Source organism: Mus musculus, chromosome 15 (assembly GCF_000001635.26).
Source record: "Mus musculus strain C57BL/6J chromosome 15, GRCm38.p6 C57BL/6J".
NCBI classification, from domain to species: domain Eukaryota; kingdom Metazoa; phylum Chordata; class Mammalia; order Rodentia; family Muridae; genus Mus; species Mus musculus.
Window position 1 is genome coordinate 80,707,841 of NC_000081.6, and position 26,041 is coordinate 80,733,881.

Sequence of the window (26,041 nt, forward strand, 5' to 3'; positions counted from 1 at the left end):
AATGAGGGATCTCAGCTCCCAGACAAGACTGCATCCATCACATTCCACTGTTTGCTGGAGGATGAAACCTGTGTTTTTCTATTCCTGAAAGTCTGCAGGAAGGCACACTCCTCTGTGAGCGGGAGGCTATAGGATAGCATTGTGGGAAATGTTTATTTCCTACTTTAAAACATTCTGTAGTGTTGACTTGAACAAATGTTCCATTTACTCAGTACTACTTTTTAGATTTCTTTTTTCTTAGACCCAAGTCTTACTATATATCCTAGGCTGGCTCTGAACTCTACCCACCCCCTTCTGGATGCTAGGATTACAGGTTGATGTCCTTTTTTTTTTTTAAGATTTATTTTATGTATATGAGTACACTGTAGCTGTACAGATGGTTGTGAGCCTTTATGTGGTTGTTGGGAATTGAATTTTTAGGACCTCTGCTTGCTCCGGTTGGCCCCATTCACTCAGTCCCTGCTCACTCCATAAATAAATAAATACACTGAGGCTGTCTTCAGATGCACCAGAAGAGGGCGTCAGATCCCATTACAGATGGTTGTGAGCCACGATGTGATTGCTGGGATTTGAACTCAGGACCTTCAGAAGAGCAGTCAGTGCTCTTACCCGCTGAGCCGTCTTCAACCAGCTCACAAGTCTATATCCTTATACTGAGCTTTTCAACATTAATATTGTTGTCAGAAAAGCAATCTTATATGGAAACAGCAAAGACATGGATTATAGGAAGAGCAGAGTTGGGGCTACTCCTCGATGTTCCTATGGTTTTCCTGATCCTCTTCCTCTCCTTACCAGGTCACCACCTGTCACCAATCTCTCCCTGGCTAACCGCATATGTCTCGTAGTTCTTATAGATGTAACTTCTACTTGAAAGTCAAGAACCACATCCTTCCCAGACTGGGTCCCCAGTCCTTCGGCGTTCTCCCAGGACACAGTCTCCAGCAGTTCACTGTGATTGCTTTACCTGCTGCCTACTCCACAACAGTGAGGGCCCTGGCACAAAGGAGATTTTCTTTTTTTAATCTGTGGAGCCACCCTTGGACCTTAGGAAAGTTCTTAATAAACTCACTATGTAATTACTGAACAATAAGTTATTGGGGGGAATCTTTTATAGACAGATCGATATCAAGGGACACAAGATGAAGAAAGAAAACTATTTCAAAGAACTTACAACAGGGATTTGCCCAATAATTCATAGAAAACCAACCATTATCTTGAGGATTAAGACTGAGGTGATGGAGACAGTGGCTTAGCGGTTAAAAAACATTTGCTGTGTTTCCAGAGGACCTGAGTCTGATTCTCAACATCAGTGCTGGAGGCCGTTCATAATGGACTCTATTCCAGTTCCAGGACACCCAGAGTCATCTTCTGGCTTCCATGGCAACACACACACACACACACACACACACACACTCAACATAGATACAAATGCACATACATGTGAATAAACATAGAAGTAAATATTTTTAAGTAACATAAAAACAATCAACTCTGAAGGCTGGGAAGGTCTGAACCCTTGACATTTCTCACTGTGTTTTCTGGTTTCTGATCTCTGTTTTGAACGCTAGTGTGAACTCTGTGCTTGGAGTCATCAGATTTCACCTCTTTAGGTCCTTTATTAGACTTTGACTTATGATTTCTCTCCTGCCCTTGAATTATCCTAGGAATACCTGCCATTTGCTCTTAGTTGATGTTTGTGAAATACCTTGTCTTCCTCTGCTGGAAGGGTGTAAGTGCTGAGCCTACTGCTGTGTTACAATGGCTGTTTCATTGTTAAGCCAGTGCCAGTGAGATTACACAACAGCTTGGATAGGGAAGGGGAACAAGGGCTATGAACCCCCTCACCTACAAGGGACAGGGATTTGGGATGGTAATACGCTAACATGCCCAGATGTGGGTTAGAGTCCAGCATAGGTTCCTGGAGATCGTTTCGGTCCCAGAGGCTGGAGGCTGGTACTCTGGCAGTGGGTCTTAAGCATTCTGCCCTCCCCTGGCTGAAATGTGGAGTCGCTTCCATTAAAGCTGTCACAGAGAAAGAATCCTGTGGCCAGAAGCCAGGAGAACACACATGGCTTGCTCGACATCAGCGGCTCTGGAAGCTTTCCTGGAGGCAGAGGACTGTTCCATTTGCATGCAATCAATTATTTCTAAAGGGATGGATTCTTTATCTCACTCTAGACTTAATTTCTCCTAATTTCGAATTCTTTATTCTTTCAAAGGAACAAGCTAAAGATGGTCAGAGGTGTGTATGAGTGTTGCTTGGGCACATAAGTATGGTAAAAAAATGACCATTTACAAAGACAAAGAAACAGAATATAGATTTTATACGTGCTTCTTGTCAGGAAAAATATACTGTTTAACTTAGAACAGGGAAGAATGGTGCCTAGGAGGATATGATGACAATCTTTCTAAAGTTAGTCTCCAATAATGTTAATGACAAGGTTTCTAATTGCCAGAAACTGAGTAATTTAGGTTCTGAAGGAAACAGTTTTAAGATACTGGGTTGACGGACGGATACTATTCAGAGATACTAAGGCATGTATAGAAACGAGTCAGACAGGCCTAGAAACCACCTTATGTCCCAAAACTTCTTTCTAAATGGGTGACCTTGGATAAGTCTCTTAACCTCTTTTGGCTTTGCTTCCTGTAAAATTACTGTTTAATCAGAATAGTTTCTGTAAAGAATTGGGGACCGTATTTGGAATAAAATACAATAAATGATAGTAGTTATCACTGTCAACTTTCAATGACTAAAGATGCCCCGCTCCTCAGCCAAAACGTAGTGTGGAGAATCCGGATCTGACGGACAACACGGAAGTGCCCAATAAGAGGCCGGGGTAGGGGGGTGGGGGAAACAGTGGAATCAAACCAATGGCATGGGCCCTTGTTGTTGGCCGCTTTCTGGCTGATCCACCAATAGCTTAAGGATGTGACTTGGGAGCGACACCCTGACAGTCCAATGACGCACAACCAACCCACACTCAGCAATTCGGAGGGGATAAATCAAGGAGCCTGCACGTATAGATTCCGTTATTAGTGCAGTCTCGAATGGTGAAAGGAGCTTGGGGGAAACAGCCCCTGAGAGAGGCATTAGTGAGCTAAAAAAGGGGGAAGAGATGACTGCGCTAGGTGATCTCGGCCGCCATCATGCTCTAGTTTCCCCTTCGTCTCTCTGGGTCCGCGACCGAGGAAGCGGCCTCTGGGATGCTGAGGGGGTGTGTCCCCTCATGATTGGCGCAGGCCGCTCAGCCAATCCCAGCTCGGCAAACGGGAAGCACTTAGCCAATGAGGGGAGACGGCAGCGGCGAGGACTTAAGGGAGGAGGACCAGCGGCTTGACGGGCACGAAAGCTAACCAGTGAAAGCTAGAGGCATCCTGCCTGCGGCCAATGGAGTGGGGCTGTGGGCGGGCGCCAGAGTGTTTGTGTTGTGGTTTTGGGGGAGGGAGGCGGAGGGGAAAGTTTGTTTATTTTGTTTTTAGTTTCTGGGGTCCCCGAGCTTCGGCAAGGTGAAGCGAGCGACCGTGACCCCCCTCGCCTCTCAGCCTCCCCGCGACGACGCCTCCACAGCTTGCGGAGGAGCGGAGACCGCGGTCACCGCTGGGCTCCACAGCGGAACGCCGCGCACTCGGAGCCGGCGCGGCTCAGCGGTGAGTGAGGATCGTGGGCCGCGCGGGCCTGCTCCTTTCTCGGGAGCCGCCAGGCGGAGCGGAGCGGGGCGACCCAGGGTGGGCGACTGAGGACGCCCTCGGGGGCGCGCGGCACGGCCCGCTGAGGTGCAGCGTGTGCGTGTCCTCGCGCGCGCGCGCGCGCGACGGGAGCGAGCCGGGCGGGAGGGGCGGGTTGGGGGGGGCGGGTGGAGAGAGCGCGCGCGACCCGAGTGGGCCGCGGCGGGCCGGGGCGCTTGCCCGGGGCGCGCTGTGGGATCGCAATGTGCAGACGTGAGGCGGGGGAGGGGTGTGTGAGGGACGCGCGGTCACGTCGGTCGCGAGGGCCTTGGTGTCCCCAAGTATTGGGGCCGGGACAGACCGGCGTCACGCGCCTGCAGGTGTGAGCGGAGGAAAGGGCTTCCGGGTGGGCCGGTGGCTGTCCGAGCGCTTCGTGTCGCCTAGGGCCCTCTGAGCTGCAAATGCCAGGCGGTGGGGCGCGAGCATCCGGTGTCCCCGCGCGGCGGGCGTGCAGGCTTATGTGCTGGACCCCGATAGCGAGGTTCCACGGGCATCCCGCGAGAGCTGCGTGCGGTCGGGGGTGGGGTGCTGTGGCGAGGCGATGCTCACTTTGGATGAGGAAACAGACGAGGGGCGAGGGGCGGAGGGATGACAGATTTGGAAAGAGCCTTGGGAAGGGTTTGCTACCTAATGCTGGTAAGGTGCCCTTTAATTCCAAACTAACGGATTTGTTAGTCCATGATGGCTAAATAAATATCTGGTCCAGTGAAATTCACTACAGTGGCTATCACGACACCCAAGAACAGCAGCCGTCTCATCCATCCTTAGTCTTGGACGCAGGTCACCCGTCTGAGACTTTGAGCTTCAAGCTTTCTCCTGTGTCTTTGGGCTGCTTGGATTCTGAATAAAGAGTACCAACCAAGACTCCGTGAATAAAAACATCATTTGTACCTCCTTCACAGTTAAACATAGCAGTAAGCTGTACAAAAATCACACATCCTAGCCTTTTGTGAAATGTTTCTCTTCGCTTGTGGGAGATTTCAGTTCTTGACTTTAAAACTATGTGTTCGCCGTGGGTTTTGAACGCTCCTTAAAGAGCAGAGCATGGAGACACTTGTATAGCATGAGTATCGATGTAGTAAGTGGGAGGGATATCAGTGTAGTAGTAGTCTCTACAGGTAGGCATATACTGGATAACCAGTATCCAGAATACAGATTAGACTGGTTTGTCCCACTTGGGATGCATGCCTCTGTGTGTTTTGTTTTGTTTTGTTTTGTTTTTGAGACAAGGTCTCATCATGTAGCCTCCGCTGGCCTCGAACTGCTTTGTAGACCAGGCTGGTCTGGAACTTACAGAGATCCACCACCTGCCTCTTTCCTGAATGCTGAATTAAAGAGGCTCAGCTTGTTCTTCACTGTTTTTAAGGGCTTGTCTTAAACTTGATTGTCTGAGTATGTAGTTTCTGATAGTACTTAAAGGAGTAAAGAAAACAAAACAAAATAAACTGTCCATGCTACATGGCTCTTTTAACCCATCATATCCTTGAAATCTTCCCTACAAACAGAAACTCTTTTTTTGTTGTTGTTTTTTGTTTTTCGAGACAGGGTTTCTCTGTATAGCCCTGGCTGTCCTGGAACTCACTTTGTAGACCAGGCTGGCCTCGAACTCAGAAACCCGCCTGCCTCTGCCTCCCGAGTGCTGGGATTAAAGGCGTGCGCCACCATGCCTGGCCAAACAGAAACTCTTAAATGGTTTTTGGTTTTTATTTTTGTCTTATGAGACAGGGTTTTTAAAATGTTTTAGAATCAAAACAATACTTTTGCTCCCTGTTAGTACTGGCTACTGTTCATTGTATGCTTACGCTGTGTATGTCTTCCTCTCTGTAGATTTTTAAATCCTTGCTTGAAGCCTGTAGGGCAGAAACTGTCATTGTGGGAGGGATGAGGACAGGGCTCCCAAGAGCCATGCAGCTAGGTTTAATCTCAGGTCTCTTTGGTGTTTTGTCTTTGGTGTTTTGTCTTATTTTCACCTACTGAATCATCCAGAGGGAGAGACGCATAAAGACCACCGAGAAGCAGAGAAAGGGAGGAAAGGAGAATCCACTGACTTCACTGCCTGAACCCGGCTTAAGACTGAAATGTTAAATCGAGACTATTCTTGTTTTAGAACTAAGCACCTTTAATAAAATACGTCCAATCTTTGTTTTTTTTTAATTGACATACTCATTGTACATAGTACTGCAAAGCTCTGTTTTTGTTTGAATTTTTACATTTCTTTCTTCCTTAGGTCTTGTTATGTGGCCCACCTGGTCTCATACTCGTGATCCTTGTGTCTTGACTTCCCCAGTGGAGGAATTACAGATCTTTGCCACCTCAAAAGAGTCAGTCCATCACCTTCTCCCTTTTGGGGTGTTGTTTTGTTTTGTTTTGAGATCTCACTCTGGACCAGGATACCCTGGAGTTCATTATGTTGCCCAGGCTGGACTTGAACTCTTGGCCTGCCTTAGCCTCTTGAATGCTAGGATTATAGGAGTAAGCCACAGCGTCCAGCTTCTGAAGACTTTTCCTTTCTGTCTCTGTCCACTCGTTCCTTATTCCCACTCAGGTCTCTTAGAGCTCCTTTTTATTTTTGTAGTTATCAGCCTGTGATTCAGGGCCATGTCTGTTTTGTTCGCCATGAATGCCAGAGCCTGTTCAAGTGTCAGGTATACAGCAGACTCCTGGAAAATATTTGTTGACTATGTTATGAATTTGACTTTTACTCTTAGTATTTATTGTTATTTTTAAATTTCTTGTAGCCTTGGCTGCCTCCCTCCCTCCCGAGAGTGTCTGAGATTTGATGCCACTCTTAAGAGAGCTTTCCACATAAAGATAGGTCTGAAATCACTGTGTGGAGCTTTGGACTGAACGCATTACACCCTGGTTGGGTTGTGCAGGCTGGCCTAGCGTTGCACCTGTTACTCTTCTCTGTCTCAGCTGCTCTTGATTTCTCTCTCCTCTCTGCAGCATGTTGATTCTAGAGACCTTGTATAGGTTCCAGCCCAGCAGCCGGCTTGCCCTTTGACATTTGCTGCCTTTGACATTGACAACTGCCTCTAGTGTTTCACCCCTACACATTGCCCCCACACTAATCTTCCTGAAAGATTGCTTTATGTTTTGTGCTCCTTCCCAAATCTACCACAAACACTTAGGTTGGAAATCCTCAATGGCGTTTGATTGCCTAAAGAGTTTAAGCGCCTTTGCCTGTTATTTACAGATCTTTGCACTGGTACTGCCCAGTAGAAATAGAAAGCAAGCCACAAACGTGAACCACATATGTAATTTAAAAATTTCTAGTAGACACATTAAAAAGTAAAAAGAAAGGGTGAAATTGATTTTTGTAACATTTTACTTACTTCAATATATTCAAAACATTAGTATTTAAATATGTTATCAGTAACAAAACAAAACAAAAGTACTAGTAGGGTATTTTAAAAGTCTTTTTTTCATGTTAAGTTTTTCAAATCTAGAATGTATTTTTCACTTGAAACGTCTCAAGCCATACAAAGCAGTTTTCAAATGTTCTATAGCCATGTGTTGTTTGTGGCACCTTATATTGGACAGAACAGATCTTAAGTGTGTCTTCAGCTTAGTGGAAGGACCAGACCTAGGTAATTCCAGCCACTGTCCTTTGTACAACTCAGTTTCTCTCACCTAGAAACATCTTTATAATCCAAACATGCTCAATCTCTTTGAGGGAAACACAAGGGAAACTGAGAGCTCTAATCTTTAATTCTTATCATCTCTGGAACTGTGTATTTCTCTGTATGTGTGTGTGTGTGTGTGTGTGTGTACATATGTTGCAACAGAGACCAGAAGAGAGAGAGAGCACATTAGAGTCCCAGAAGCTAGGCAGAGGTGGTTGTGAACCATCCGTGTGGGTGCTGGCATCTGAGTACTGGGGAGGCTGCAAAGTGCTCTTAATCTCTTAGCCATCTCTCCAGCCACTTCTCTGGAGATTTTTACCATTCTTATTGTTTTTATTAAAGATGCATTCTCCTTTGTTGTCCAGGCTGGCCTGGAATATCTGGGTTCAAGTGATTCTTCATCCTTAGTCTGCTGACTAGCTAGGAGTACAAGTAACAGGACACTGTATCAGATTTAATGTCATTTCTTCTCATATTATTTTATATTGTAACAGTTTACAGTCAATTTGTGTTGTAATCACGGGTGATAAGGCACAAGCACTGACTAATGGTTATCTGATGAATTAGAGCCAGTGACAGTAGTACATAGCCTCCCTCTTCTTGTCAGCGTGTGCCTGCCGAGTAACAGCTTGGTTGTCCTGGACTGTGTGTATTGACATCTTCCTCCTTGGATGCTCTGAGAACAGAGCTTTGCCTTCCTCATTTTTGCTCCTGACCTGGCTTGTGCTAGGAAATCTATAGATCTGTATGCTGATTTTTGTGTGTTTTGTTGTTTTCAAGACAGGGTTTCTCTGTGTAGACTTTCCTGGCTGTGTTTGAACTCACTTTGTAGACCATGTTGGCCTCAAATCCAAAGACCCACCTACCACTGCCTCTTGAGTGCTGTGATTAAAGGTGTGTACCACCGTGCCTAGCCCACATGTACTATTTAAATATTTCTAGTTAGATAGTAGTTAACACTCTGTCCTTTGAAGACAGAGGATCATAAACTGTGAGAGGCTTTTGGTTCAGTGCTAAGGATTGATTGAATCAGGGGCTTTGTAAATGCTGAGCACGGACATTTTGCCATTAGGCTAAATCTCTAGCTCTCCAGCATATTTTTATATTCCTCCTTTTTTGAGTGTACATTTATGTTTTTCCCCTTTATTGAGGTATTAACTGATGTTCAGAAAGCTAAGGATATTTAGTGTATGTAACTTGTATATTTGGAGTAGATTTGCTTCTTAAAACAAAACTGTTCATACTGGGCATGGTGACAGATGCCTTTAATCCTAGCACCCAGGAGACAGAGGCAAACAGATCTATGAATTTGAAGCCAGCCTGATCTATGTAGTGAGTTCTAGGATATCTGGACTATACATTGAGACTTTTATCTCAAAAAAAAAAAAAAAAAAAAAAAAGGTTAAAAATTTAAAAAGCTGTGATAGCCAGGCATTAGTGGTACATAACTTTAAACCCAGAATTTGGGAGACAGGCAGTCGAATCTCTGTGAGTTCGAGGCCAGCCTGGTCTACAAAGTGAGTTCCAGGACAGCCAGGGCTACAAAGAGAAACCCAGTCTCAAAAAGCAAGCAAGCAACTGTGCAGGGCTGGGCGATGACTCATTTAGTAAGGAACCTTTATAAGCATGAGGGCCTGACTTTGGATCTAGAACTCATGTAAACAATTGAGCTTGGCTGTGCAGGCTGTAACCCCAGCCTCGGAGGGGAGCTGAGAAGAAGCTTTGCTGAAACTCACTGGCCAACAGCCAGCTTAGCCGAGCCAGTGAGCCTCAGTGGAGACCCTGTCAGAAAAAGAATGGGGGCAGGCAAGAGAGGCCTGATAGTGGCCTTTGGCGCGTGCACGCACATACTACACATATATACCACATGCATACACAGTCCCCTCACACAAAATAAAAAATGCAAAAACAAATAACTGCTTAGATGTTACAGTTTTCAGGTTGGATCAGATATAAAGTTTGCAAGTGTCCATATAAAGTTTGGTGGTCCATGTCTTTAATCCCAGCACTCGTGAGGCAGAGACAGGAGGATCTCTGAGTTCTAGGCCAGCTTGGTCTACAAAGCAAGTTCAAGTCCAGCCAAAGCTGCATAGTGAGACCCTGTCTCAAAATGAACAAACAAACAAATGTATTAATAAATAAATAAACAATAAAAAAGCAGTAGTAATTTTTATTTGCATCCTGGCATGGTGATCCACATCTGTAATCCTAGTACTCTGAGGGAGAGGCAGGAGGGTTGCAAGTTGCTCTGGGCCTATACAATGAGACCTTGTCTCAGCCACCATCCCAAAAAAGATGTTTAACTTTCCTGAGACTTGGTTTCCTTGTGGTCTGTAAACTGGCTGTGAAAGCAGCTTCAGAAACAGGGCTCCAGTGCAGCTCCCTGAGTATTGGCACCCATGCACATGCCTGTGCAGAGCCACAGCCAAGATGCAAAGTCAGAACCAGGAGCCAGGAGCCAGAAGCCCTCAGTTTGTTTGTGTTGCTGATACTTGCTTTCGTGCCAGCTGTGTTCCAGGCACAGAAATGACTGAGAATTCAAAAACTACAGTGAAAGAAGTTTTTAAAGCCCTTTTCACAGAGAGGTGAAGTGATTCATTCTTCCTAGGAAGACTTCATTTCTCACTGTTCCTTGATAACTTTACTTGTTTATACCTTAACATATATTATGTTTCTAGGTTTCTAGGTCTGTCTGTCTTACTAAATTGTAAGCTTTAAATAAATTTTAAAAAAATGCTTCCTGCATGTTTGTGAATGTGCCTTTGCTGTAACGTGTGCATGGAGGTCCGAGGAAGACCTTGTAGATGTAGAATTGGTTCTTCTCTTCCACCTTTATGTCGCTTCTAGGGATTGAGCTCATTTGTCCACGCTTATACAGCAAGCGCTTTACCCACAGACCCCACTCACTAGCCCAGAGTTTAAGCTTCCGAAAACCAAGACTATTTATCCCTGCATTTCCAAGTACACACTGTACTATGCCTGCCATATTTTAGGCAATCAGAATTCCAGTGAATGCCTCAGACAAATTACTTAGTTCTGCAGCTGTACATAGCTTAGTTGGTGCTTGTCTAGCATACACAAAGCCCTGGATTTGATCCTTAGCACTTTCTTAAACTAAGTGTGGGGAGTGGAGAGGTGGTGCAGTGGTTACTCTCCTAAAGAGCCTGGGTTTAATTTCCAGCACCTACATAGTGGCTCACAGCAGTCTTTAACACCAGTTTCATAGGCTCAAACAAGACCTTCTGGCCTCTGTGGGCAATGCATACATGTGTACAAACCTACACAAACAAACTCACAAAATAAAGAACATTAAGACCCATATGTGGTAGTGGTTTATATTTGTAATCCCATGCATCCTGGCATGGCGCTCCACATCATTAATCTCAGCACTCTTAAGGCAGAGGCAGTGGGGCTGCAGGGTGCTGGGGTAGAGGCAGTGGGGCTGCAGGGTGCTGGGGTAGAGGCAGTGGGGCTGCAGGGTGCTGGGATAGAGGCAGAGAGGTTAAATCTCAAGGTCATCCTAGATTAGCCTAGGAAACATGGGGATCCTACTTCAAAACCAAAACCAGTAACCACATTACTTAGTTTTATAATGCCTTCTTTTATTTTTGTACCAGCTAAAGAATCAAGGCCAGCCTGGTCTACAAAGTGAGTTCCAGGACAGCCAGGGCTATACAGAGAAACCCTGTCTCGAAAAGCAAAACAAAACAAAACAAAACAAACAAACATAAACAAGATCAAAAACAAAAAGCCCTACAGATCTAGTCTGTTATGTGTTTTACCTCAATAGAAAACATTTACTTAGTAAAACAAGTACTTTTACTAAGTAAACAATTTACTTAGGAATAGGAGTGCATGCTTGTGACAGGACTTTTCCTGGGGGGATGTAACACATATCTACTCAACCCCAGATAAAGATCCCACCACAGATCAATGTATGGATACCACCCAAATCTAACTTGGTGAGCCAGTGAGTTTTATTGGTTTTATGGGAGCACAAATGACGAAAGTACAGCTGCAATACCAAGGCTCACCCCAGCATGGGTGACAGCTCACAAAAGCTGGAAACCTGGCACACACTGCAACCTGCAGGCGGTTGTACAGGTTGGAGAATGTCCTATCTAAGTGACTGTTGAAACCTCTTCTAGGGAACTCAGCTGGTTTCTACTGCTTCCAGGCAACTGGAGGGACTTTCCACATTAAATAGATCTATCCTCCTTCCCTTTCTCCCTCTCTCCTTCCTTCTGTCCTTCCTTCCTTCCTTCTTTCTTTTCTCTTTCATTCAGTCAACATTGTCATTATTTTTATTTACCTCTTTTCATATTGAATGCATATGGAGTCAGAACAAGCTACAGGAGTTGGTTTCTCTTCCACCATGTGGGTCCCAGAGATGAAGTTTGGCAGCAAGGACCTTCAACTGTTGAGACATCTCTAACTCCTCTTTGTTTTTGAGCAGGGTTTGACTACATAGCACAAGCTGGCTTCAAACTGCTAATCTTGCTTTGGCCTTCTAAATGCTGGGATTATGGACATGGGCCACCATGCCTAGGTCCCAAGTTCTTTTATTATTACTACTTTTAAAATAAAAATTTAAAGATTTATTTATGTGTATGAATGTTTTGCCTCCATGTTTGTTTGTGCACACATCTCTTCCTGATACTCATGGTGGTCAGCAAAGGTATCAGACCTCCTGGAACTCAAGTCATGGGTGTTAATGAGCCACTATGCAGGTTCTGGGAACTGAATCCAAGTCCTTTGCAAAAACAACAAGTGCTTTCAACTGATGAACCATCTCTTCAGTCCTTTCATTACTTCTTTAATGCTGGGATCAAACCCAGCATGTTGTACATGCAAAGCAAGCATCTACCAATTAGCCTTACCCTGAATCAACTTTTATGTCTGAGTATGTATATACATGTGAGTGTTGGTACCCATGGAGGCCAGAAGAGGCGTTAGATCCCTTGAAACTGGAGTTAAAGGCAACTGTTAAACCTGTTAAAACCACCTGATGTGGGTGCTGGGAACTGAACTTAGGTCCTTCACAGGAGCAGCAAGTGCTCTAAACTGCCAGTCCATCTCTCCAGCCCCCTCCTCCCAAATATTAGAACACTTAAAGTCATTCTGAAGTCCTCTCCAGGGAAGCCAGTCATCACAAGCCAGAGTGGAGCTCGTCTCTTCTGGCTAATGCACTTGTTGGAGACGAGTACCTGTAAACTGTGCAAAAGCTGTCAGGTGGAATTAGAAAGTGATGACTCACGCCAGCTTATCTGTGAGAGCTGTGCAGCACAAGTGACCTCTAGGTCACCTGAGTGAGTGCTGATGCCATCTCTGAAGGGCCAGAGACTGAGCAGTGAAAAGGAGAAAGGTGGAACAGGAGGGACTGCCCAGAAGGGCCTCTGGGCACATGTCTCGGAGAAGATGATTCCTAGAGCTTGGCAGGCTTTGCGTAGTTCCTTCATCTCCCAAGCCAGTGTGAGTTTGATTTGATTCTCAGGCAGAGGTGGAGAAAGGGAGTTGACAGTGGAAAGTCAGCCTGCTTTCTGTCAACTACTCCTCTGTAATTTCAATAGCTCTTTCCTTTCTGTCCTCTTCTGTGTTAGTCTGCTTTAAATTACTGTAACAGACTTGAGATAAATCAACCTAAAAAAAGAAAAGGAAAGGAAAGGAAATAAAAGGAAAGAAGAAAGGGTTGAACTAGAGGACACTTACCTAGCATTTGTGAAGTCCTGAGTTAGATGTTTAACACTGAAGCAAACTAGAATGTGTTTTATCTCACAGTCTCATAGTTTGGGTGGTTTGGGTCCATGATCTGTTGGCTTGATGCTTTTGGTCTGAGGCAAGAATGCACATAATGGAGGGTTTATATGATAGAGGAAGACTTCACCAAGTGAGAAGCAGAAAGTAAGGAAGAAAAGGGGCCAGTACCATAGTGTACCCTTCCAGGGAACATTCCCCATGACCTAGTTTACTTCCACACCTATTCATAGCGTTGTGAGCTGGGCATGGAGGCACACATCTTTGATCCCAGCACTCAGGAGGCAGAGGCAGGGGACCTCTGTGTTCCTGGCCAGTCTGGTCTACAAAGCAAGTTCCAGGACAGCTAGAGCTACACAGAGAAACCCGGCCTTGGAGAACAAACCAAACCAAGACAAAAAGCATTCTGTGTTAGAGACAGTCCTCAGGATTCAGACTGTAGTACTATAGACTGCCTTCCTTTCCTGTATCACTCCTTCCCTGGCCATGCCGTATTTTGCTTCTTTCTATAATCACTAAACTTTTTAAAGGAACAACCATGGTGTGGGATGTGGTACACACATGTACAATCTTAGCATTTGTGGGATAAGAATTATTTTCAGAACGGTAGGTTATTAAACACTGGTGGTACTGATTCACTCATATGATGCTATGTGACTGGTATTAGGTAAATGTGTGTGTGGTCTGGGTACTTACTTATTGTCCCAGATTGAAAAGGACTGAAGAGATGCTAGATAGGTACAATGAGTGTGGTTTATTCTGTAACACAGTTCTGGAGTATCTTATTTTTTAAAAATATAATATGCAATCTGGGAACTCAAAGCTAAGAAGATGGCTCAATTGATAACATTCTTGCTGTGCAGTTATAAGGACCTGAGTTCATATCACCAGCACCCAGGTAGGAGACAGGCATGGCAGCATGCTCCTTTAACTCAGATGGGGAGGAGGAAGCCGGAGGATCCTAGGCCTCACTGCCAGGCAGTGAACAAAAAAGTGAGAGACTGTGTCTCAAAATGAGGTGGAGTATGATAGAGGAAGACACCCATAGTTGACCTTTGGTTTCCATAGGCACATCAAAGAGGTCACGTGCACACACCACTAACGTTCAAAGTAGAAAGTGGGTCTGTCTTGCTAACATTCACAGTAGAGCAGGAGAAATGTCTAAAGCAGTTGCTAGGTACAGAGTTCTGGTCTGGAGGAAGAAATCCAGATAAGAACAGAGACTACTGCTCTGAAAGAATTGTCGCTCTCCTGCACAAGCCGTGTTGATGGTGCATCAGGCTCAGTGACAGTCTTTTCACGGGATTTTTTTACCCAGGGGTATGTCTCTGTCCTAATATATAAGTCTCTGAGTAGATGAACTGTGAACTACTGACTTTAAAATACTTGTTCACCATCTACTTTATCATGTTTTACTCCAAAAATGTTGTATTTTTACAACAATATGCTTAACATTTATGATGATTTATTTGCATTTTGGCATAGTTCCTTTAAAAAACAAAACCCCCAGCACATTCATTATCGCAATTAACCAGTGTGGGGAGCTGGGAGACACAAGTCTCCACAGAGAGGGGGCTATGCACTCTCCATGCTCCTGATTTACATGGCTGGCTGGCCGGCCAAGGGGAAGTACACACACACACACACACACACACACACACACACACACACAACAGAAAATACTCTTTCCCCACTCCCTCCCTCTCCTCCCCCCTTTACCTCTCTCCAAATCACAGTGAAAGGCTCTTTGTAAGACTAACAAAAACAAAACTAGAATGAAAATGTGAAAGGCATCACATTTTAAACCAGCGAGGGCTGGCTTGAAATGTTTAAACAGGGGACCCTGTGCTCCCTGCATGGCTTGTGACTCTGCCGCAGCACTGTGTGCCAGGGCCTGTGCTGATGCCCTGTTTGCTTTGGAAGCTGATGCACTCCGCTTCTTTGCTGCACTGAGGAGTGTGGACGACACTTTCTTGTTTGCCCTTAACCTCCCCATCCTTGAGGCTGAGGACTCATTCAGGTTGCTTCTTAGAAAAGCGACCCCAGAGGCTGGAGCCTACTCTGCCTTACTTGCTTGCAAATTGTCGACTTTCTTGGATACCCTCACCAGTCACTTCTCTCTACCTGGATCCTGAAATCTGCTGATACTGATCTTGAAATGGTGTCCTGTCCTTTAGTTATTTTTGCTGTGGCTTCGAGCTGGTTTTGTGTTTGTTCTGCTTTGGTTTTTGTTTGTTGGCTTGCTTGTTTGAGACTGGGTTTCGCTGTGTTGACCAGGTTGGCTTTGAACTTGAGGTCTTCCTGCCTCGGCCTCAAAGGTGGCTCAGATTGTGCACTCCGTACTCTTGCAGCTTTGTGGACTTCTGGCTTCTGTTTCCAAGCCACCAGCCTGATTTGAAGTCATCCTCAGGCTGTGTCTATAGATTGTTGAAGTAGCTGTCTGCCAGTTGTCCCATTTCTCTTTGCTCAGAAAACATTTCCTACCCATTGTTTTCTTTTCCCTCATTGAAAACCACATGCTTCCTTATTCTAGGAAATTAATTCTTGTCTGAGCCAGGTGCCTTTACTTTTCCAAATCTACCAACTCCCATTCCCAGTTTTTTATCCCTGACTTATCTGGTACAATCTTTACTTCATTTTCCATATGATTTTTTTTCCTTTCGGCTCTCTCTTTTTTTGAAGGTTTGATTTATGTAAAATATTCTCTCTGCATCTGCCTACCAGTTTATTTTTTTCTCTTACTGTCAGAATTTCCTGGGCTAAAGAGACAGTGACTTAGTGGGTAAAGTGCTTGCTCTGCAAGCCTGGGGACCTGAGTTGAGATGTGCAGTGCATGTCTGTAACTCCAGGAATAGGATCAGAGATAGGCAGGCCCTGGGGCTTACCAACCAACCAGTCTAGGAGACACAACAGCCCCAGGTTCAATGAGAGACCATGTCTCAGAAAGGACAGTGGAAAGCAATGGAGTAAGACACCTAGTGTTACTCTTTGGCACATGTGGCTTAGTGCAAACATATATACACATACACAAAGGTTTCTGTAAACATTATCTTCCTTGAAATATTTCTTAGCCAAAGGCCCTCCACATTGTGCATCCAGAGGTGCTCTTTTAGGCAAAATAATAGGTGCAGTTTATTATTACTATTGATTATTATTATTATTACTATTATTATTAAATGTGCAAAAATATAATTTTATAAAAGAATACAAAAATGATAGATACTATATATTGAGGTCACTACATTCGGCCAGTATGAAGAGCCTGTTCAATGTCAAGATGAGAAGACAGTTCACATACTCCAAAGAATAGTGAAAAAAGAAACTAGCATGTGGCAAAACAGTTTTGCTCAAAATTGAATATTTGAATTCTAATTTTTTATGTGGTACAGAGGATTGAACCCAAGGTCTACCACTTGCTGGTCAATGACTCAATATCAAGCTGTATCCAGAGGGGCTGGTGGCCTTTTCCCCTCCTCCTTTTTTATCCTCTTCCTCCTTCCTTTCTTCCCCCTCCTCTTCCTCCTCCTTTTCCCTTTCTTCTTTTCTTCTTTTTCTCCTCTTCCTTCTCCCTATTTCCTCCCCCTCCTCCTTCTTCCTTCTTCTGTTTTTTGAGACAGTTTCTCTTTGTAACTCTGGCTGTCCTGGAACTTTCCAGGCTGGCCTCAAACTCACAGAGATCTGCCTGCCTTGTGCTTCCAAGTGCTGGGATTAAAGACATGGAAATCACACCCAGTTCCAGAGGCTTTCAAAAATACTTTATTTTTTAAGTGTGTGTGTGTGTGTGTGTGTGTGTGTGTGTGTGTGTACATGAATGGAATGCCTGGTGAAGATCAGCAGAAAGTGTTAGATCCTCTGGAGCTGAAGCTTTAGGCAGCTAATAGGCAGCTATGAGTTGCTCCAGTGAATACTCGGAGCCAAGCCTGCTTCTCTGCAAGAGCATTATGGGTACTTAACTGCTGAGTTATTTCTCCAGTCTGACTTGTTGGTTTGTTTTTAAATTGATATAACGAGAGTATATTGAACTAGGCAAACTTTGTTAATTTCATTTACTGGTTCTAGTGACATTTTACTATATATACTTTATATGTACATTTTACTCTATTTTTTACTATCTATCTACCTATATTTAAAAGATACATTTTTTTCTGTATTTGTGAGTGACTGCATGTTTGTCGGTGTGCCACATACAGGCTGTGCCCATGGAGGCCAGAATCTGATCTTCCCGGGACTAGAGTTATAGATGTTGTGAGCTGTGCTATGTGGATTCTGGAAACCAAACACAGGTTCTCTAGAAGAGCAACCCATGGTTTTATTCACAAATCCATCTCTCCAGCCCCTGCAGATATTTATATTTTAAATATAAATATTGGGTCAGCACAACTGGTAGGTAAAGTCACTTGCTGCCAAGCCTGACGATCTCAGGCAGTCTCTGGGTCCCACGTCGCTGACAGAGAAAAGTGACTCCCACAGGTTGCCCTCCATACTGGCACCTAACATAATAAATACAATAAAACCTTTTTTAAAAAATATAGACTGGGTGGTGGAGCCACAGCCTGTAATCCCAGCACTTGAGAGGCAGAGACAAGTAGATCTCTTAGTTTGAGGTCAGTATGGTCTACAGAGTGAGTTCCTTAACAGCCAGCAATACACAGAAAAATCCTGTCTAGAAACACACACACACACATACAATTTACAAAGAATGACACTTTTATTTTTTATTTTTCAAGTCTGATTCTACTCCTTAGTCAACTGGCTTAGACTTCAGGTATTATATTGAGCAGAAGTGGTGAGATTGATCATCCTTTCTTTTTCAGGGTAGGAAAAGAACGTTTAATTTTGTACCAATAAATCCTTTACCAGATTATAACATATTCATTCATTCATTCATTTTGAGGAAGGGTCTCATGCAACCCAGATTGGCCTTGAAGCCACTGTGTTCAAGTCCAAGGCTGGACTTGAACTCTTGATACCCCTGCCATCGCTGCCTGACTGTAGTCTGAGTATAGCACAGGCCTCTTGCCCCAAAGAATTACTTTACCCTTCCTTCTACAACCCCCTCTCATTCCCTCTAGCCTCTTTCTCTAACTCTCTTTTACTCTTTCACTGTTTTTAAGAGCTTCCCTTAAAGCTGTCTTAACATGGTGGTTTCTTTGTGGGAATGTTTTGGTACCAAATTCAGATTATCTAGCAGTTATATTACTGTTCATGTTCTCCATCTTCAACGAGCCTTGGTGATTTTCTGTTTTACTGAAGTTGTCAACTTTACTGGTATAACACTGCTTATAATTTTCTCTTACCACTCTTTCCCCCCCCCCTTTGAGATTTATTTTGTTTATAATTGTGTATGGTTTTGTGCATTTGAGTGCAGGTACTCTCACAGAGGTCAGGAGATGAACGTCAAATTCTTTGGCGCCTGAGTTTTAAGCAGTTGTGAGCCACCCAACCTGAGTGTTAGAAACTGAACTCAGGTCCTCTGCAGTGCACTATGCAGTCTTAGCTGCAGAGCCATCTCCAGACCTACCTGTCTCTTAATATATCAGGACAGTTTGCAGAGGTGTGGCACCCTTTATTCTTGTATTGGTAATTTACAGTTCTGTATTTTTGTCTTTGTTTAACTGGATGGGCAGTAATTTTATTGTTCTTCACAAAGAAGCAAATTTGACTTTCATTTGATTTAATTTATTAACTGTTTGTTTATTTAAGTTTTGGTTTATGAAGCAGGTTCTTATAGACCAGATGAGCCTTGAACTCCGCACTCTCCTGCCTGTACTCCTGGAAGTGTGCCACCACATTTGTTTACATTTTTTTTATTTAACCAAAGGTTTAATGTGAAAATGTATAAGACCTGAGTTTCATGTCACAGTATGCACTGAGGAGTGGACATGTGGAAGTGTTTGCTGTTTCTGCTGAACGCATCCATTTATTTTCCCGTTCCAAGATTTCCTCATCCCATCCCAGCCGTGGTCTGTTGCTCATGGCTGTCATCTCCATGCGGTCAGTCATACACCAGGATCCTTCATAAAGAAATACTTACCAGACATGCCTGCCATCATTTAATTCAATGATAAAGTATTTTTTTGTTATTACTTGTTTTGTTTTCATTTGTACTGGGGATTGGACCTAGAGCTCCAAGTTATATTTCCAGTTATTTTTTTTAATTTATTTTTATTAGGTATTTTCCTCGTTTACATTTTCAATGCTATCCCAAAAGTCCCCCATACCCACCCCCCCAATCCCCTACCCACCCACTTCCCTTTTTGGCCCTGGGGTTCCCCTGTACTGGGGCATATAAAGTTTGCAAGTCCAATGGGCCTCTCTTTGCAGTGATGGCCGACTAGGCCATCTTTTGATACATATGCAGCTAGAGACAAGAGCTCCGGGGTACTGGTTAGTTCATATTGTTGTTCCACCTATAGGGTTGCAGTTCCCTTTAGCTCCTTGGGTAATTTCTCTAGCTCCTTAATTGGGGGCCGTGTGATCCATCCAATAGCTGACTGTGATCCTCCACTTCTGTGTTTGCTAGGCCCTGGCATAGTCTCACAAGAGAGAGCTATATCTGGGTCCTTTCAGCAAAATCTTGCTAGTGTATGCAATGGTGTCAGCGTTTGGAAGCTGATTATGGGATGGATCCCTATATTTCCAGTTATTTTTTAATTAAGTTTTTTTTTTAATTTAGTATTTCTGTGCTTTTGTAAGTGAATACCATGTGTGTGCAGGTGCCCAGGAAGGCCAGAATAGTGTCTGGTCCCCCGGAGCTGGAATTGAGGTGGTTGTGAGCAACCACCCACTGTGGGTTCTGGGATCTGAACTTAGCCTTTAGAAAACAGCAAGTGCTCTTAATCACTGAGCCATCTCTCCATCCCCTTCTTTTTAATTTTTATTTTGAGAAGTTCTCATTAAATTATCTAAAGTATCTTTGAACTCTTCTACTAAGACAGGCCTTGAACTTGCGATCCTCCCAAGTGGCTGAGTGGTATAGCTGTGAAAGCAGGCCAGCTTCAGTGTGAACTTCTTACCCACAAGTATTAACTCAGCAGGGTGACTTTGTTATACCGGGCATCACATTAGTGGACCAAGAACTTGGATCCAGGTTTTTCCTATTATGTTTCTATGTTTTATTTTATTAATTTCCACTCTGGTATTTAATATCTTAATTTTTGTGATCGAATTAGTTTCTGTTTGTCTCTCATTTTTCTGGGTAGACACTGAAGTTAATTGAGAACTCACATTGAGCATGCTATAAATCTCCCTTTAATTTTTGCTTTAGCTGCACCCCCAAAAGTATGAGTTTTCATTTTCATTAGTTTAAAATCTTCCTAATCTTTTTCTTCCCAAAGAGTTGTTTGCTTTTGAGAATATTTGGAAGTTTCTACAAACCTTTCTCCTACTGATTTATAGTTCCACTATGGTTAGAAAGCATCCTGTGTATGTGTGCAGTCTTCCAAGTGTACCTCCAGCTTTGGTATTGTCTGGAAGAGTCTACAAGACTAAGCCTGCAGTTATATTCATTATCAAGATTCAGTTAGGTCAAGATGGAAAGCATAATCAGTGAAGGGAAGCCAGGCGCAGGCTCCCAAGAGTGGATTCAGATAAAGCGTACTTTAAAGTTTAAAGTTCTTCTAGGATCAGATTGTGTGAGGTATGGTTTACCTAGGAGCTCATCCTATGTTTTAAAAAAGAAAACAACCTGGGGATTTTAATCAGGACTCTATCAGGTAGGAGTCGTCTATCTAGTATGTTGGAGGCCAGCTTGGGTTATAGAGTTGAGAACTCTACCCCCTCTTTGATTTGTTAAGATAGAGTTTCTCTGTGTCTAATAAGTCCTAGAACTTACTCTGTAGACCAGGCTGGCCTCAAACTCAAAAATCTGCCTGTGTTTGCTTACCAAGTGCTGGGATTAAAAGTGTGCACCACCACTGCCCAGCCAAAATATTGTCTCAGTCTTTTTAAAATTTTGTATTCAATTCTTACATACCAAGTCTGGTATTTTCCCCAGCAGTCTGAATTCATGACCTCTACATGGTAAGGAAGTGTTCTGCCACTGGGCTAACCCCTTATCGTGTTGCCTTACTTTAAAATGAGTACTGAGGAGCTAGCCATAGTGGCTCACACCTTTAATTCCATCATTTAATTTTGCTTTAGCTGCATCCCCAAAATCCCAAAAATCAGAGGCAAGTGGATCTTTGAGTTAGAGGCCAGCTGGCCTGGAACTCAGAAATCTGCCTGCCTCTGCCTCCCAAGTGCTGGGATTAAAGGCGTGCACCACCACTGCCCAGCTTAGCTTTTCTTAGTAAAATGGATAGACTATAAATAGCCTGATATCAGTTAAGGTCAAATTATGTAGCTAATTAAATTCACATTGAGTTTTGCTGACAACAAGTGAATTTATAGAAAGCGTTCAGTTTCCACAATTTTTTCATTTGGAGATTATGAATAGGGGAGATTCTGTGGACTGCGTTCACCTTCTTAGCTCTCATGTTCAGTTACATTTGTTGCCTTCAGAAAGTAAAGCCTGTATTCCTCTTCTTTCTTCAAGAGGATGAGGTTAAATCTGTTCTCTACAGTCCACTTAGGGTGCCTGTGACCCCTTCCCAGCTCCTTCCTATCATGGCAGGCTCAAGCAAGGACTGCTGCTGCACTCTTCTGCATCCTCCTCTCAGAGGCCCTCCTCGATAATAGGATAATAGGTAGTCAGAAACAAAGATCTTAAATACTCATGCATCATCTACTAGATCTCCTTTCTCATGCAAAGTCGGCTGACTTCCTCTGGACTTACCTTTCCTATTGTTAGTCTATGTAGTAGTTTAAAAATAAATCTTTGTGGGCTCTGAGAGGTAGCTTTCTGGCACAGTGCTTGCCTACCATGTGAGAGGCCCTGGATTAACCATAGTCTACAAATAAACAAATGTTAGTTAAAGAAATTCATGCTGGGGTAAGATTCTAAGTAGTGTAGAAGTATAATAAAAAAAAAAAACATACTTTTTTGTTTGTTTTTCAAGATAGGGTTCCTTTGTGTAGTCCTGGCTGTCCTGGAACTCAGACATCTGCCTGCTCCTGCCTCCTGAGTGCTGAGATTAAGGGCATGTGTCACCAAGGCTGGCTTTACCCCATTCATTATTGACCACTTGTTTTTGTAGCAGTTTGGATATTTTGTAACTGTTTGAGGGATTTTCTTTTTGTAACAGTTTGAGGGGAAAAAAAAACCTTTTAAAAGACTTAATTATCGCTTAGGAGGCAGAGGCAGGCAAATCTAGTTCTAAAACAGCAAGGGCTACACAGAGAAACCCTGTCTTGAGAAAATAAAAATAATTATTTATTTTAAGTGTATAACTGTTTTTCCTGCCAGCATGTATGTGTACCAAGTGTGTGCCTAATGCCTGTGGAGATCAGAAAAGTATGTAAGATGTCCTGAAACTGGAGTTAGCCACCATGTTGGTGCTTGGAACCAAACCCAGGTCCACTGCATGAGCAACAAGTGTCTTATTTGCTAGACCCAATTCTTCAGCCCCCAAGAAAATTTTTATTGTTTTTATTTATTTTGTGCATGAGAGAGAGAGAGAGAGAGAGAGAGAGAGAGAGAGAGAGAGAGAGAGAGAGAGAATGAATGAATGAATGAATATGAATGGGCTTACACGTGCCACAGTTACCTGAGGAGTTCAGAGGACAACTTGAGGGAGTCCATTCTCTCCTGCTGCTGCATGGATCCTGTAGATTGAAGGCAGGTCAGGCTTAGCAGCAAGTGCTTTTACCTGCTGAGCCATCTTCTCACCCAACAGTCTGGGTAGGGATTATAATCCCCTACGTTGATTTTGTGTTCATTTTATAGGTTAAACTATGGAGATGACCTTTTCCAAAACCCAAAATAAACAAAGCTAAAAACCCCTACCTTGTTGATGATGCAAAACTTGACCATAATTCTTTTGTTTTATTTTTTTAATGTTGGTGCTATTGAACCCAATGTCTTATTACATGCTAAACATGTGTTCAACCACTGTGCAACACTCTCATCTAAAATTAATTTAGGAGAAATAAGACTATTTAGTGAGACAAATACAAGAGCAGTGTGTTTGCTTCCTTTCTACTGTTGCCTCTACTGTTATAATCACTAGTCCATGAAAAAGAGGAGGGTGGCATAGTGGCACACAGCTGTAATCTTAGCACACTTGTGTGGAGGCTCTGAGTAGCAGAGCTCAGGCCGGCCTGGCTATGGGAGACTGTCCTTAAAAAAAAAAAAAAAAAAAAAAAGTTCATTGAGCTCACAGTTTTAGGGTTTAGTTTTAGTTTTTTGGGTTTTGAAAACCCAAGAATCCAGCACTTTGATTTATGCTCTCCCCTGTGTCCTTGTTGTGTCATACTGGCAGATGGTAGGTACTGATGGATGAGAACATGTGGGGAAAGAGAACATGGTAATACTGAAGGCCAGAGAGGGGAAGGGCCAGAAAGGTCATTCCCACCAAGTCTTCCTCCTTTAGAATTATATTTTATTTAATAACAATAATAATAATAATAATAATATCATCATTATTATTATTGGATGGGGGCCCTTCCAGTGCTGGGATTACAAGAGTGGGCAAATATGCTCACTCTTTAAAACTTAGGTTGAAAGACAAGGGAGTGGTTCTCTTCCCACAACCCAGGCTTGATTCCTACGCACCCACACAGTGGCTTACAACTGTCTGTAGCTCCAGTTTCAAGGTATCTGATGCCTTCTTCTGGCCTGCATTGGTATCAGGCACGGATGTGGTGCATAGATGTACATGCAGACAAAATACCCATGTCCATAAAATAATAAACGGAAGTAAGTTAGACTGGGCTATTTCTAAGTGCCTGGGTATCTGATCCTCCCTAAGTGCCTGCATGCTGTTTTGCATATTCTGTGTCCCTGCATAAACTTCCCAGGCTCAGCTCAGTGCCCTGTGGAGGAGCCTTCCTGTCTTGTCTCCTCATCAGACTTCTCTGCTTCTTTCCACTGTGTGTAAACGTCCGTGTCAGTGCACCCACATTTCTCATAGTGGTCTGCAGTGCACTGTACCTGGAGGTTTAAATGCCTTATAGCTTGGCATTCAAATTGCATTACCTAAGAGCTCAACCTGGCTGTATCTCATTACACTTTGTGACCTGCCACCATTATTTAACATTTCTAAGCCTCAGTTTCCATAGGTACAAAATTGGGATAATAATTGTGGGTCCTTTTTTGTAAGTTTATTGTGAGAACTAGATGAGACAGGACCTCTGGAATGTTTATTCCTCTTTCAGCACACAGAGCCCCTCAATAAAAGCTCTCCATTATATCTGCTGTCACTAGACTTTGTCTAAGACTTGCTTTTATTTATCTCTGGAATTTAATCCTTCGTTCACCCAGAGTCTGGCAGGGAGTAGACTGATGAATAAATTACCAGTTGTCCTCAAAACTCTCCCCTTCCTGTGTCACCTCTCAGTGCCACCATCCTGCTCTTCAGTGACATCTTTATATTTTCTTGGTATCAAAACAAAATTTTACTGTTTATCATGAACCAGGCACTTTGCCAGGCCCTGGGTCAGTGAAGAGAAACATATTCTCTACCCACTGGAGCTTGCAATAAAACGGGGAGAGTCATTTAAAAAAGAAAATAAAAACCTTCCTGGCCCTACTTCTCTGTATATTTATAACTTTTCAAAATATGTTTTAGGTAAATATGTAAAAAATATTGTATGTTGTGAACAGAGTAAACACAAGCCGTGTTTGGAGCTATCAGGGAGCCACATCAGTGGCCAGGAAAACCCTGGAAGCTTACCTTTAAGCTGAGACTGGAAATTGAGAAGCAGCAGCCAGAGGGAGGGGGTGTCTGACAGAAGGAGTAGCAAGAACCAAGCCACTGAGGGAGCCTTGGCTGAGCCAAGGACCTGGAGGTGTGGCCAGGGAGTGAAGAAGGTGGAGAGGTGAGAGGTGCTGAAGAGCAGGGAAACATGCATACCGCCCTGGAAGACCAAGGGAAAGGGCCAGGGGGGTGGCTCAGTTTCAGGATGCTGGAAGATTCTTTGTCTTTCTTTTGGTCTTGGGCATGTTAAAAGTTTGCTGTACCACAGAACTGTACCCCAACTCTACTGGAGAGTTTTAAGTAAAGAGTAAGCCAGTCTATATATATATATTTTTTTTCTTTTTTGTTTTTTCGTGACAGGGTTTCTCTGTGTAGCCCTGGCTGTCCTGGAACTAACTCTGTAGACCAGGCTGGCCTCAAACTCAGAAATCCGCCTGCCTCTGCCTCCCAGGTGCTGGGATTAAAGGCATGCGCCACCACGCCCGGCCAGTCTATATTTTTTAAAGGTATGTGTCCAAAAGACTGGAGGGCTACAAAGGTTTGGAGAAGAGCAGTTTAGGGGAGAAACTATAAGAGTGAGAGAGATGGCCGGGCAGTGGGAGGTAGAGGCAGGCAGATTTCTGAGTTCGAGGCCAGCCTGCTCTATAAAGTGAGTTCCAGGACAGCCAGGGCTATACAGAGAAACCCTGTCTCAAAAAAACCAAAGACAAAAAAAACTCAAAAAAAAAAAAAAAAAAAACCAAACAAACAGAAAAGAGTGAGAGAGATGAATACATCGAGATATGTTTTGGGAATAGACTCATCGAGACTTACTGATAGAAAGTAAGAGAAGATGGGATAGGAATCAGGTATCTTGCCTGAGAGTACTGTGTGATGGCGTGTGCCTGAAATCCCACTGCTTGGTGGTGAAGGCAAGATGCTGAGGATGTCAAGATCACCTTGAGTATACAGTAGATTTGAGACTATGTAATAGAAGACCCTGCCTCAGACCCACAAATAATCAAGATTTCTGGCTTGAAATGCTGTATATTGTATTATTTACTGAGATTAGTAAAGCAAATAGCTTGTTTGGGATGAAATCAGAGTTAAAATTTGATCATGTTAAGTCTGAGATGCTCTGAGGCACCTGGTGGAAAT

General features: G+C 43.5%; 1 protein-coding gene across 1 annotated transcript in view; it reads left to right on the forward strand.

Annotated features, from left to right (window-relative positions):
- Nucleotides 1-3,472: 3,472 nt before the first annotated feature.
- The window catches only part of Tnrc6b (trinucleotide repeat containing 6b), a 229,774-nt gene continuing 207,205 nt past the window's right edge, over nt 3,473-26,041 (forward strand). Inside the window, exon 1 of the mRNA NM_144812.3 lies at nt 3,473-3,648. The gene's annotated coding sequence lies outside the window, so the exon portion shown is untranslated. The remainder of the gene's footprint in view (nt 3,649-26,041) is intronic.